General features: G+C 50.4%; 1 protein-coding gene across 2 annotated transcripts in view; it reads left to right on the top strand.

The window, feature by feature from the left end:
• Positions 1-3,175: 3,175 nt before the first annotated feature.
• LOC138258803 (NXPE family member 1-like) overlaps positions 3,176-12,284 on the top strand; it is a 458,523-nt gene continuing 449,414 nt past the window's right edge. For both annotated transcript variants that reach the window (XM_069206036.1, XM_069206035.1), the window contains exon 1: positions 3,176-3,293. The gene's annotated coding sequence lies outside the window, so the exon portion shown is untranslated. The remainder of the gene's footprint in view (positions 3,294-12,284) is intronic.

Below are 12,284 nucleotides of genomic sequence, written 5' to 3'. Positions count from 1 at the left end.
CCCTTTCACTCCATCCATCCGTCTCTGCATCTGTCCCTTTCACTCTCTCCATCCGACTCTGCATCTGTCCCTTTCACTCTCTCCATCCGACTCTGCTTCTGTCCCTTTCCCTCTCTACATCCGACTCTGCCTCTGTCCCTTTCACCCCCTCCATCCGACTCTGCTTCTGTCCCTTTCACTCTCTCCATCCGACTCTGCATCTGTCCCTTTCACTCTCTCCATCTGACTCTGCTTCTGTCCCTTTCACTCTCTCCATCCGACTCTGCATCTGTCCCTTTCACTCTCTCTATCCGACTCTGCCTCTGTCCCTTTCACTCCATCCATCTGACTCTGCTTCTGTCCCTTTCACTCCCTCCATCCGACTCTGCATCTGTCCCTTTCACTCCATCCATCCGACTCTGCATCCGTCCCTTTCACTCCCTCCATCCGACTCTGCACCTGTCCCTTTCACTCTCTCCATCCGACTCTGCTTCTGTCCCTTTCACTCCATCCATCCGTCTCTGCATCTGTCCCTTTCACTCTCTCCATCCGACTCTGCATCTGTCCCTTTCACTCTCTCCATCCGACTCTGCTTCTGTCCCTTTCCCTCTCTACATCCGACTCTGCCTCTGTCCCTTTCACCCCCTCCATCCGACTCTGCTTCTGTCCCTTTCACTCCCTCCATCCGACTCTGCATCTGTCCCTTTCACTCTCTCCATCTGACTCTGCTTCTGTCCCTTTCACTCTCTGCATCCGACTCTGCATCTGTCCCTTTCACTCCATCCATCAGACTCTGCATCTGTCCCTTTCACTCCATCCATCCGACTCTGCATCTGCCCCTTTCACTCTCTCCATCCGACTCTGCTTCTGTCCCTTTCACTCCCTCCATCCGACTCTGCATCTGTCCCTTTCACCCCCTCCATCAGACTCTGCTTCTGTCCCTTTCACTCCCTCCATCCGACTCTGCTTCTGTCCCTTTCACTTCCTCCATCCGACTCTGCATCTGTCCCTTTCACTCCCTCCATCAGACTCTGCTTCTGTCCCTTTCACTCCCTCCATCCGACTCTGCATCTGTCCCTTTCACTCCCTCCATCAGACTCTGCTTCTGTCCCTTTCACTCTCTCCATCCGACTCTGCATCTGTCCCTTTCACTCCCTCCATCAGACTCTGCTTCTGTCCCTTTCACTCCCTCCATCAGACTCTGCTTCTGTCCCTTTCACTCCCTCCATCCGACTCTGCTTCTGTCCCTTTAACTCCCTCCATCCGACTCTGCATCTGTCCCTTTCACTCCCTCCATCAGACTCTGCTTCTGTCCCTTTCACTCTCTCCATCCGACTCTGCTTCTGTCCCTTTCACTCCATCCATCCGACTCTGCATCTGTCCCTTTCACCCTCTCCATCCGACTCTGCTTCTGTTCCTTTCACTCTCTCCTTTCACTCTCTCCATCCGACTCTGCTTCTGTCCCTTTCACTCTCTCCTTTCACTCCATCCATCCGACTCTGTTTTTGTCCCTTTCACTCTCTCCATCCGACTCTGCATCTATCCATTTCACTCCATCCATCCGACTCTGCATCTGTCCCTTTCACTCTCTCCATCCGACTCTGCTTCTGTCCCTTTCACTCTCTCCATCCGACTCTGCATCTTTCCCTTTCACTCCATCCATCCAACACTGCATCTGTCCCTTTCACTCTCTTCATCCGACTCTGCATCTGTCCCTTTCACTCCATCCATCCGACTCTGCTTCTGTCCCTTTCACTCCATCCATCCGACTCTGCTTCTGTCCCTTTCACTCTCTCCATCCGACTCTACTTCTGTCCCTTTCACTCCCTCCATCCGACTCTGCATCTGTCCCTTTCACTCTCTCCATCCGACTCTGCTTCTGTCCCTTTCACTCTCTACATCTGACTCTGCATCTGTCCCTTTCACTCCATCTATCCGACTCTTCACCTATCCCTTTTACTCTCTCCATCCGACTCTGCTTCTGTCCCTTTCACTCCATCCATCCGACTCTGCATCTGTCCCTTTCACTCCATCCATCTGACTCTGCATCCGTCCCTTTCACTCTCTCCATCCGACTCTGCTTTTGTCCCTTTCACTCCATCCATCCGACTCTGCATCTGTCCCTTTCACCCTCTCCATCCGACTCTGCTTCTGTTCCTTTCACTCTCTCCTTTCACTCTCTCCATCCGACTCTGCTTCTGTCCCTTTCACTCTCTCCTTTCACTCTCTCCATCCGACTCTGCATCTATCCCTTTCACTCCATCCATCCGACTCTGCATCTGTCCCTTTTACTCTCTGCATCCGACTCTGCTTCTGTCCCTTTCACTCTCTCTATCCGACTCTGCACCTGTCCCTTTCATTCTCTCCATCCGACTCTGCATCTTTCCCTTTCACTCCATCCATCCAACACTGCATCTGTCCCTTTCACTCTCTCCATCCGACTCTGCTTCTGTCCCTTTCACTCACTCCATCCGACTCTGCATCTGTCCCTTTTACTCTCTCCATCTGCCTCTGCTTCTGTCCCTTTCACTCTCTCCATCCGACTCTGCATCTGTCCCTTTCACTCTCTCCATCCGACTCTGCATCTATCCCTTTCACTCCATCCATCCGACTCTGCACCTGTCCCTTTTACTCTCTGCATCCGACTCTGCTTCTGTCCCTTTCACTCTCTCTATCCGACTCTGCTTCTGTCCCTTTCACTCTCTCCATCCGACTCTGCATCTTTCCCTTTCACTCTCTCCATCCGACTTTGCACCTGTCCCTTTCACTCCATCCATCCAACACTGCATCTGTCCCTTTCACTCTCTCCATCCGACTCTGCTTCTGTCCCTTTCACTCCATCCATCCGACTCTGCATCTTTCCCTTTCACTCTCTCCATCCGACTCTGCTTCTGTCCCTTTCACTCCATCCATCCAACACTGCATCTGTCCCTTTCACTCTCTCCATCCGACTCTGCTTCTGTCCCTTTCACTCCATCCATCTGACTCTGCTTCTGTCCCTTTCACTCCCTCCATCCGACTCTGCTTCTGTCCATCGCACTCTGTACTTGTCCATCCGACTGACCCTTGCACTCTCTTCTGTCCCTTCCATTCTGTACCTACCCGCGGTGGAAACGCATTCCTCCGCTCACAAGGCTCGACAAACAAAGGAGTGCCGGGAAAAAACACAGCTCCGCCTAAATGAGTTTGTCATGAATGTGACCTTGGAGAAAGAGAGAGAACCAGAGACGTTAATTCGCCGCGGCGACACCAGCTGATGGCACAAGCACCGTGTGATCTGAGCACTGGAGATGCAAAGTCTGAAGTGAACACAGGTGAGTGCACTGTGAGGAGTGTGTGAGGTGAGTTAAGGGGTGAGGAGTTTGTGAGGTGAGTTATGGGGTGGGGAGTCTGTGAGGTGAGTTCAGGGTTGAGGAGTGTGTGAGGTGAGTTAAGGGGTGAGGAGTTTGTGAGGTGAGTTATGGGGTGGGGAGTCTGTGAGGTGAGTTCAGGGTTGAGGAGTGTGTGAGGTGAGTTAAGGGGTGAGGAGTTTGTGAGGTGAGTTATGGGGTGGGGAGTCTGTGAGGTGAGTTCAGGGTTGAGGAGTGTGTGAGGTGAATACAGGGGTGAGGAGTGTGTGAGGTGAGTTAAGGGGTGAGGAGTTTGTGAGGTGAGTTATGGGGTGGGGAGTCTGTGAGGTGAGTTCAGGGTTGAGGAGTGTGTGAGGTGAATACAGGGGTGAGGAGTGTGTGAGGTGAGTTAAGGGGTGAGGAGTTTGTGAGGTGAGTTATGGGGCGGGGAGTTTGTGAGGTGAGTTCAGGGGTGAGGAGTGTGTGAGGTGAGTTAAGGGGTGAGGAGTTTGTGAGGTGAGTTATGGGGTGGGGAGTCTGTGAGGTGTGTTCAGGGTTGAGGAGTGTGTGAGGTGAGTTAAGGGGTGAGGAGTTTGTGAGGTGAGTTATGGGGTGGGGAGTCTGTGAGGTGAGTTCAGGGTTGAGGAGTGTGTGAGGTGAATACAGGGGTGAGGAGTGTGTGAGGTGAGTTAAGGGGTGAGGAGTTTGTGAGGTGAGTTATGGGGCGGGGAGTCTGTGAGGTGAGTTCAGGGTTGAGGAGTGTGTGAGGTGAGTTAAGGGGTGAGGAGTTTGTGAGGTGAGTTATGGGGTGGGGAGTCTGTGAGGTGAGTTCAGGGTTGAGGAGTGTGTGAGGTGAGTTAAGGGGTGAGGAGTTTGTGAGGTGAGTTATGGGGTGGGGAGTCTGTGAGGTGAGTTCAGGGTTGAGGAGTGTGTGAGGTGAATACAGGGGTGAGGAGTGTGTGAGGTGAGTTAAGGGGTGAGGAGTTTGTGAGGTGAGTTATGGGGTGGGGAGTCTGTGAGGTGAGTTCAGGGTTGAGGAGTGTGTGAGGTGAATACAGGGGTGAGGAGTGTGTGAGGTGAGTTAAGGGGTGAGGAGTTTGTGAGGTGAGTTATGGGGTGGGGAGTCTGTGAGGTGTGTTCAGGGTTGAGGAGTGTGTGAGGTGAGTTAAGGGGTGAGGAGTTTGTGAGGTGAGCGCAGAATATGTGTCCAAAGTGAGTGCAGAGGGCAGTAGAGTGAGTCGGGAGTGCAGAGGGTGAGAAGCGTGAGAGTATTTTTATCCCTATTTTTTTCTTCGCAGGGAAATATTTTACCCTGTGGGGAAAGCAATTTCACTACAGAACAAAAGCTCTGTGTGTGTGGGGGTGGCCCTGTGTCCCTTCCCTTCTGGGACTTCTTGGAAAGAGATTGACTGGGTAAATGTGTCTCTATTTGCTCAATAGGAAGGGGTCGGGTAGTAATTTTTGAATGGTTACAAAGGATATTTTTGCAGGCGTTCACGACCTCAAACGCCATTTTGCAGCCTAGGTGTGAAAGCCAATTCTGCTTAATGTTGCTCAACTATAGGGTGACATTACACGGGAGTACATGGACATACGCCTGCTATGTAAACTCAAAGGAAGTACTGCATAGCATACAAAACTCCAAAATAAATGACATAATGGTATGTATACATTTATTAAGAATCTAGATCTTAGAACACAACATGTGGATATTCACAAATCATTATTTGTTGACTGTAAATTCCTTCCATGTGCAGGTTTTGAGGCAGGAAATGTGTGTTGCACCCCGTAAATGACGTGTGGGCTTGGGGTCTTTACAAGGTTTGATGCATCATTTATACGCGTGTAGCTTGCAGCTTACATGGTACTGCAGTACAATGAGGTGGAAGCTTGCAAGACAGGTATTGCAAGCCCCAAATGTTTTTTCATTGAGATCATGGAGGAGGCGAGTCCTCTCTTGGTCCCCTAAAGTATAGAAAACGGTGACGAGTGGCTGCTTGAAGTCATCTCAGCCACTGGTAATCACTCAGGCAGCAACCCAGTTCCATCTCTTCACAATCCTCCCCACAAATGTCTGGGTGGCCAGGGTGCCCCTTCACTGCCCTCAATGCCCTTGTGAAAAATAAATTAGGACAGAGGGACTGAGTCCTCGATGTTCTCTAATTGCTGCTGCACCCATTCCGTAGACTTTGGATGGAGTATCAAAGCAGAGCCAAACATGAGTTTCGAATACACAAAAGGGGATGGGAGGATGCCAGTAACCACCGGCAATCACTTGGGTAACATTCCAACCCATAAAGTTTACACCCACTGTAAGGAAATGCTTCCTTGGCATGGTTACCCCCTGACTTTTTGTCTTTGCTGGTGCTAAGTTATGATTTGAAAGTGTGCTGAGGCCTGCTAACCAGGCCCCAGCACCAGTGTTCTTTCCCTAACCTGTACCTTTGTTTCCACAATTGGCACACCCTGGCATCCAGGTAAGTCCCTTGTAACTGGTACCCCTGGTACCACGGACCCTGATGCCAGGGAAGGTCTCTAAGGGCTGCACCATGTCTTATGCCACCCTGGGGACACCTCACTCAGCACAGACACACTGCTTGCCAGCTTGTGTGTGCTGGTGAGGATAAAACGACTAAGTCGACATGGCACTCCCCTCAGAGTGCCATGTCAACCTCACACTGCCTACAGGTATAGATAAGTCACCCCTCTAGCAGGCCTTACAGCCCTAAGGCAGGGTGCACTATACCATAGGTGAGGGCATAAGTGCATGAGCACTATGCCCCTACAGTGTCTAAGTAAAACCTTAGACATTGTAAGTGCAGGGTAGCCATAAGAGTATATGGTCTGGGAGTCTGTCATGCACAAACTCCACAGCACCATAATGGCTACACTGAAAACTGTGAAGTTTGGTATCAAACTTCTCAGCACAATAAATGCGAACTGATTCCAGTGTGCATTTTATTGTAACATACACCCCAGAGGGCACCTTAGAGATGCCCCCTGAAACCTTAACCAAATACCCGTGTAGGCTGACTGGTTTTAGCAGCCTTCCACACACCAGACATGTTGCTGGCCACATGGGGAGAGTGCCTTTGTCACTCTGTGGCTAGTAACAAAGCCTGTACTGGTTGTAGGTGCTTCTCACCTCCCCCTGCAGGAACTGTAACACCTGGTGGTGAGCCTCAAAGGCTCACCCCCTTTGTTACAGCATCCCAGGGCACTCCAGCTAGTGGAGTTGCCCGCCCCCTCCGGCTCCCTTTTGGCGGCAAGGCCGGAGGAGATAATGAGAAAAACAAGGAGGAGTCACTGGCCCGTCAGGACAGCCCCTAAGGTCTCCTGAGCTGAGGTGACTCTGACTTTTAGAAATCCTCCATTTTGCAGATGGAGGATTCCCCCAATAGGATTAGGGATGTGCCCCCCTCCCCTCAGGGAGGAGGCACAAAGAGGGTGCAGCCACCCTCAGGGCTAGTAGCCATTGGCTACTAACCCCCCAGACCTAAACACACCCCTAAATTCAGTATTTAGGGGCTCGCCAGAACCTAGGAACTCAGATTCCTGCAACCTTAGAGGACTGCTGAACTGAAAAACCTGCAGAGAAGACAGAGACACCAACTGCTTTGGCCCCAGCTCTACCGGCCTGTCTCCCCCCTTCTAAAGACACTGCTCCAGCGACGCGTTCCCAGTGTCCAGCAACCTCTGAAGTCTCAGAGGACTACCCTGCATCTAGAAGGACCAAGAACTCCCGAGGACAGCGGCTCTGTTCACCAAAGACTGCAACTTTGCAACAAAGAAGCAACTTGCGTTTTCCGCCGGAAGCGTGAGACTTTGCACTCTGCACCCGACGCCCCCGGCTCGACTTGTGGAGAACAAACACCACAGGGAGGACTCCCCAGCGACTACGAGACCGTGAGTAGCCAGAGTTGACCCCCCTGAGCCCCCACAGCGACGCCTGCAGAGGGAATCCCAAGGCTCCCCCTAACGGCAACTGCCTGCTTCAAAGACCCGACGCCTGGTAAAGACCCTGCACCCGCAGCCCCCAGGACCTGAAGGATCCGACCTCCAGTGCAGGAGCGACCCCCAGGTGGCCCTCTCCCTTGCCCAGGTGGTGGCTACCCCGAGGAGCACCCCCCCTTGCCTGCCTGCATCGCTGAAGAGACCCCTTGGTCTCCCATTGATTTCTATTGAAAACCAGATGCTTGTTTGCACACTACACCCGGCCGCCCCCGTGCCGCTGAGGGTGTACTTTCTGTGTGGACTTGTCCCCCCCCCGGTGCCCTACAAAACCCCGCTGGTCTGCCCTCCGAAGACGCGGGTACTTACCTGCTGGCAGACTGGAACCGAGGCACCCCCTTCTCCATTGAAGCCTATTCATTTTGGGCACCACTTTGACCTCTGCACCTGACCGGCCCTGAGCTGCTGGTGTGGTAACTTTGGGGTTGCTCTGAACCCCCAACGGTGGGCTACCTTGGACCGAAACCTGAACCCTGTAGGTGGTTTACTTACCTGCAAAAACTAACAAACACTTACCTCCCCCAGGAACTGTTGAAAATTGCAGTGTCTAGTTTTAAAATAGCTATATGTCATTTATGTGAAAACTGTACATGCTATTTTGCTAATTCAAAGTTCCTAAAGTACCTACCTGAAATACCTTTCATTTGAAGTATTACTTGTAAATCTTGAACCTGTGGTTCTTAAAATAAACTAAGAAAATATATTTTTCTATACAAAAACCTATTGGCCTGGAATTGTCTCTGAGTGTGTGTTCCTCATTTATTGCCTGTGTGTGTGTACAACAAATGATTAACACTACCCTCTGATAAGTCTACTGCTCGACCACACTACCACAAAATAGAGCATTAGAATTATCTCTTTTTGCCACTATCTTACCTCTAAGGGGAACCCTTGGACTCTGTGCATGCTATCTCTTACTTTGAAATAGTGCATACAGAGCCAACTTCCTACACCCACCATGCCACCTCAAATTGGACCCAACTATATGCAAATCATTCTTGATCCTGCTTGTGAGAAGGTAGCCTCTTTCTAGCCTTGTTACCCCCACTTTTGGCCTGTTTGTGAGTGTATGTCAGGGTGTTTGTCACTGTTTTCACTGTCTCACTGGGATCCTGATAGCCAGGCCTCAGTGCTCATAGTGAAAACACCATGTTTTCAGTATGGTTGTTATGTGTCACTGGGATCCTGCTAGTCAGGACCCCAGTGCTCATAGGTTTGTGGCCTATATGTATGTGTCACTGGGACCCTGTCACACAGGGCCCCAGTGCTCATAGGTGTGCATGTATATGTTCCCTGTGTGGTGCCTAACTGTCTCACTGAGGCTCTGCTAACCAGAACCTCAGTGGTTATGCTCTCTCATTACTTTCAAATTGTCACTAACAGGCTAGTGACCATTTTTTACCAATTTACATTGGCTTACTGGAACACCCTTATAATTCCCTAGTATATGGTACTGAGGTACCCAGGGTATTGGGGTTCCAGGAGATCCCTATGGGCTGCAGCATTTCTTTTGCCACCCATAGGGAGCTCTGACAATTCTTACACAGGCCTGCCACTGCAGCCTGAGTGAAATAACGTCCATGTTATTTCACAGCCATTTTACACTGCACTTAAGTAACTTATAAGTCACCTATATGTCTAACCTTTACCTGGTAAAGGTTAGGTGCAAAGTTACTTAGTGTGAGGGCACCCTGGCACTAGCCAAGGTGCCCCCACATTGTTCAGAGCCAATTCCCTGAACTTTGTGAGTGCGGGGACACCATTACACGCGTGCACTACATATAGGTCACTACCTATATGTAGCTTCACCATGGTAACTCCGAATATGGCCATGTAACATGTCTATGATCATGGAATTGCCCCCTCTATGCCATCCTGGCATTGTTGGTACAATTCCATGATCCCAGTGGTCTGTAGCACAGACCCTGGTACTGCCAAACTGCCCTTCCTGGGGTTTCACTGCAGCTGCTGCTGCTGCCAACCCCTCAGACAGGCATCTGCCCTCCTGGGGTCCAGCCAGGCCTGGCCCAGGATGGCAGAACAAAGAACTTCCTCTGAGAGAGGGTGTGACACCCTCTCCCTTTGGAAAATGGTGTGAAGGCAGGGGAGGAGTAGCCTCCCCCAGCCTCTGGAAATGCTTTGTTGGGCACAGAGGTGCCCAATTCTGCATAAGCCAGTCTACACCGGTTCAGGGACCCCTTAGCCCCTGCTCTGGCGCGAAACTGGACAAAGGAAAGGGGAGTGACCACTCCCCTGACCTGCACCTCCCCTGGGAGGTGTCCAGAGCTCCTCCAGTGTGCTCCAGACCTCTGCCATCTTGGAAACAGAGGTGCTGCTGGCACACTGGACTGCTCTGAGTGGCCAGTGCCACCAGGTGACGTCAGAGACTCCTGCTGATAGGCTCCTTCAGGTGTTAGTAGCCTTTCCTCTCTCCTAGGTAGCCAAACCCTCTTTTCTGGCTATTTAGGGTCTCTGTCTCTGGGGAAACTTTAGATAACGAATGCATGAGCTCAGCCGAGTTCCTCTGCATCTCCCTCTTCACCTTCTGATAAGGAATCGACCGCTGACCGCGCTGGAAGCCTGCAAACCTGCAACATAGTAGCAAAGACGACTACTGCAACTCTGTAACGCTGATCCTGCCGCCTTCTCAACTGTTTTCCTGCTTGTGCATGCTGTGGGGGTAGTCTGCCTCCTCTCTGCACCAGAAGCTCCGAAGAAATCTCCCGTGGGTCGACGGAATCTTCCCCCTGCAACCGCAGGCACCAAAAAGCTGCATCTCCGGTCCCTTGGGTCTCCTCTCAGCACGACGAGCGAGGTCCCTCGAATCCAGCGACACCGTCCAAGTGACCCCCACAGTCCAGTGACTCTTCAGCCCAAGTTTGGTGGAGGTAAGTCCTTGCCTCACCTCGCTGGGCTGCATTGCTGGGAACCGCGACTTTGCAAGCTTCTCCGGCCCCTGTGCACTTCCGGCGGAAATCCTGTGTGCACAGCCAAGCCTGGGTCCACGGCACTCTAACCTGCATTGCACGACTTTCTAAGTTGGTCTCCGGCGACGTGGGACTCCTTTGTGCAACTTCGGCGAGCACCGTTTCACGCATCCTCGTAGTGCCTGTTTCTGGCACTTCTCCGGGTGCTACCTGCTTCAGTGAGGGCTCTTTGTCTTGCTCGACGTCCCCTCTCTCTGCAGGTCCAATTTGCGACCTCCTGGTCCCTCCTGGGCCCCAGCAGCGTCCAAAAACGCCAAACGCACGATTTGCGTGTAGCAAGGCTTGTTGGCGTCCATCCGGCGGGAAAACACTTCTGCACGACTCTCCAAGGCGTGGGGGATCCATCCTCCAAAGGGGAAGTCTCTAGCCCTTGTCGTTCCTGCAGTATTCACAGTTCTTCAGCCTAGTAAGAGCTTCTTTGCACCAACCGCTGGCATTTCTTGGGCATCTGCCCATCTCCGAGCTGCTTGTGACTTTTGGACTTGGTCCCCTTGTTCCACAGGTACCTTCAGACAGGAATCCATCGTTGTTGCATTGCTGATTTGTGTTTTCCTTGCATTTTCCCTCTAACACGACTATTTTGTCCTTAGGGGAACTTTGGTGCACTTTGCACTCACTTTTCAGGGTCTTGGGGAGGGTTATTTTGCTAACTCTCACTATTTTCTAATAGTCCCAGCGACCCTCTACAAGGTCACATAGGTTTGGGGTCCATTCGTGGTTCGCATTCCACTTTTGGAGTATATGGTTTGTGTTGCCCCTATCCCTATGTTTCCCCATTGCATCCTATTGTAACTATACATTGTTTGCACTGTTTTCTAAGACTATACTGCATATTTTTGCTATTGTGTATATATATCTTGTGTATATTTCCTATCCTCTCACTGAGGGTACACTCTAAGATACTTTGGCATATTGTCATAAAAATAAAGTACCTTTATTTTTAGTATAACTGTGTATTGTGTTTTCTTATGATATTGTGCATATGACACTAAGTGGTACTGTAGTAGCTTCACACGTCTCCTAGTTCAGCCTAAGCTGCTCTGCTAAGCTACCATTATCTATCAGCCTAAGCTGCTAGACACCCTATACACTAATAAGGGATAACTGGGCCTGGTGCAAGGTGCAAGTACCCCTTGGTACTCACTACAAGCCAGTCCAGCCTCCTACATTGGTTGTGCAGTGGTGGGATAAGTGCTTGAGACTACTTACCACTCTTGTCATTGTACTTTTCATAAGAGAAAAATATACAAAACAAGGTCAGTGTATATACACATAGCCAAAAAGTTTTGCATTTCCTCTTTTCACTCTTTTCTAAGTGCTGAAAAGTACTTCTAAACTTTCAAAAAGTTCTTAAAAGTTTAAAAAGTTTTTTCTGTCTTTCCAAAAAGTTCTGAAAACTTTTTTCTCTTTTGCTATCACTTTAACTCTCTCAAAAAAATGTCTGGCACAGGCCAAAAAGTTGAACTGTCCAAACTTGCATATGATCACCTTAGCTGGAAAGGAGCAAGGAGTCTCTGCATAGAGAGAGGTTTGAGTGTAGGGAAGAATCCTTCCTTAGAACTGTTAATTAATATGCTTAGAGTACAGGATAAGGCCATAAGTGCCCAATCTGTAGAAAAAGTAGCTAATGGTTCTCAATCTGATCCAGGGACTCCCCCAGGAAAAGGTTCAGGAAAGAAACTTCTTAGCCTGCCCATTACTAGACAGTCTAGCATAGTTGGTACAGAGGTTGAATCACATCATACTAATGATGTGCTCTCACATTATACTGGTAGCCAAGCTGTTAGGGTGCCCTCTGTAAGGGACAGGTCTCCTTCTGTTCATTCCCATCATACCTCTGTATCTAGAAATGTCCCTCCCACCCACCCTGATGACAGATTGTTGGAAAGGGAGCTCAATAGATTGAGAGTGGAGCAAACCAGACTGAAGCTCAAGAAGCAACAGCTGGATTTGGATAGACAGTCTTTAGAAATAGAGA

Source organism: Pleurodeles waltl, chromosome 9, assembly GCF_031143425.1.
Source record: "Pleurodeles waltl isolate 20211129_DDA chromosome 9, aPleWal1.hap1.20221129, whole genome shotgun sequence".
NCBI lineage: Eukaryota > Metazoa > Chordata > Amphibia > Caudata > Salamandridae > Pleurodeles > Pleurodeles waltl.
The sequence above is the reverse complement of the archived record's forward strand: the minus strand, read 5'-3'. Positions and strand labels throughout refer to the sequence as shown.